The 2,081-nt window shown below is 45.3% G+C and overlaps 1 non-coding gene across 1 annotated transcript; it reads right to left on the bottom strand.

The window, feature by feature from the left end:
• Positions 1 to 1,769: 1,769 nt before the first annotated feature.
• On the bottom strand, positions 1,770 to 1,874 carry LOC142425101 (U6 spliceosomal RNA). Its single transcript, XR_012779476.1, has one exon. It is a non-coding gene; the product is annotated as a U6 spliceosomal RNA (small nuclear RNA).
• Positions 1,875 to 2,081: the final 207 nt, after the last annotated feature.

Below are 2,081 nucleotides of genomic sequence, written 5' to 3'. Positions count from 1 at the left end.
GCGTCATTCTGCTCTGCTGTTTGGCACTGCAACGGAAGCTCCTCATGAATAGAAAGGTATTTTATCAATCCCAAGTGTCTGCATATTCAAGTGGCCTCCCACATGTCAAGGATGCTCAGAGGTCAGAGATAAGAGCCTGGGCAAATAGGCAAACTCTTGGGGTGGGGAAGGGGAGGGGCCAGGGCGGGTGTGTGTGTAGAAATGATCATTGTTTTTCTCTCATTGAGAATTAGGTGGGTGGGGTTACATTTCAGACCATCAATTGATAGTGTTTTAAAGTATGCTCAACTTAGACTCCATGACTGACATTCAGAACATCCCCTCCAAGCCCTGTTTGACAGAGTGCTCTAGCTTTAAATAGAAAAAACTGACCTTCCTCTCAGACTCCATTCTAAATTATTCTGAAGAGTCTTCCTCCCAGACTGCTCCCAACAACCGATATGCAGCAGCTTCCGGACTTCGGTGCTGATTTACATCTGCAATCTTGCTAAAAGGAGTGGGGGAAAGGGCAGGATGGCCTTCTGTTAGACAGAATTACTGGCCTGAAACACTAACATCCCCAGGACTTGGCACATGACTGATTGACGGAGTGCGTGACTGACTGCCTTCCCCCACTTTTCCTATTTCACTGAAATAGGTCATTTGTTGGGACACAAAAGAGCCTTGTTACTCCACCCAGAGCCCCAACTTGACGGAGGCCTGCCGACTGTGCCTGTGTGTGTGTATGTGTGTGTGTGTGTGTGTGTGTGTGTGTGTGAACATGAGCCCCCCAAGTCAGCCTGGCCCTGAGAGCTAGCTTTCTTCCCCCCCCCCCCCTCTCTTTCTTCCTGTAAGTCCCCTTGCCTGTGGTTTGTCTTTGACAAGTGTCTATGATCCCTGTGTGCAGCAACCTTCTGTTTTCTGCCTTTCTAGAAGGGATGGAGAGGATTGTGCAGGATGCAAGCAGTATCTCCAGCTGTCCCTGTTTAAGAGTCAATAATTAGATGTGAATTGGCCATTTGGCTAAGAAACATATTGCCCAGACGAAGGGGGAGACCCAGTTCCTTTCTCTCATATTTATTCTCTCCCAGAATTGATCTATGCTGTCAATTAGTCAATCAATTATTTATTGACCCACAACTGTGCACAAAAGCAGACTGCTGTGGGAAGTCAAACCTTATAGACCACGCTCTAAAGTCCAGAGAAAACTGCAACACCTGCTTTAACAAGGAAAGACCAGTACTCCAATTAAAACAGGGACAACAGAGATGAACAGACAGTTAACCGAAGAAGACCCCCAGATGGCCAGCAAACATATGATCACTCGCCATCTGAGAGATGCAAATTCAGTGTTGAGATAACACCTGACAATGGCATTGACAGCAAAGTTTTTTTTTAAATTTAAGAAAATCCCCCCAAAACAGAAAATAACAACTGCTAGAAAGAATGCAGAGAGATGAGAATCCTCACACACTGCTGACTGCTGCGGGGGTTGTGAAACAAGTACAGCGCTGTAGAAAGCAGTGTGCTGTTACCTTAAACTAGTGGGACTAGAAATCGCCGGTGACCCAGCAATCCCTCGACCGGGTATCGAGCCTGAAGAAGTAAGAATCACAGCGCAAGCAGACACGTACACACGCATCCATCGCAGCACTGCTCACAATACCATCGCAGCACTGCTCACAATACTGCTCACAAAAATAAGCTAAATTCCCATCAGTAGAAGAATAGATAAATAAATACTGGTACATACACACAATGGAGTGCTATTATGCCTCACTACTTTTTAAAAAAATATGGAACACTTCACAACTTTGTGTCATCCTTGTGCAGGGGCCATGCTGATCTTCTCTCTATCATTCCAATTTTAGTCTCTGTGCTGCCGAAGCCAGCACTATGCATCATGATTTAAAAACACCCAACACCACCACACAGTGTCTTGTGGCATGAATGGACTTGGGGCCTGTTATGCTGAGTAAAATTAGTCAGTTACAGGAAGATACATATTGTATGACATCATTATCATAAAGAAAAATGTAAGGCAAAGATTTTCATGCCAAAGGAAACAGGATTTGATGGTTAACCAAGGCAGGGAGGGCAAG

This window comes from Tenrec ecaudatus, chromosome 13, assembly GCF_050624435.1.
Source record: "Tenrec ecaudatus isolate mTenEca1 chromosome 13, mTenEca1.hap1, whole genome shotgun sequence".
NCBI classification, from domain to species: Eukaryota; Metazoa; Chordata; class Mammalia; order Afrosoricida; family Tenrecidae; genus Tenrec; species Tenrec ecaudatus.
The sequence above is the reverse complement of the archived record's forward strand: the minus strand, read 5'-3'. Positions and strand labels throughout refer to the sequence as shown.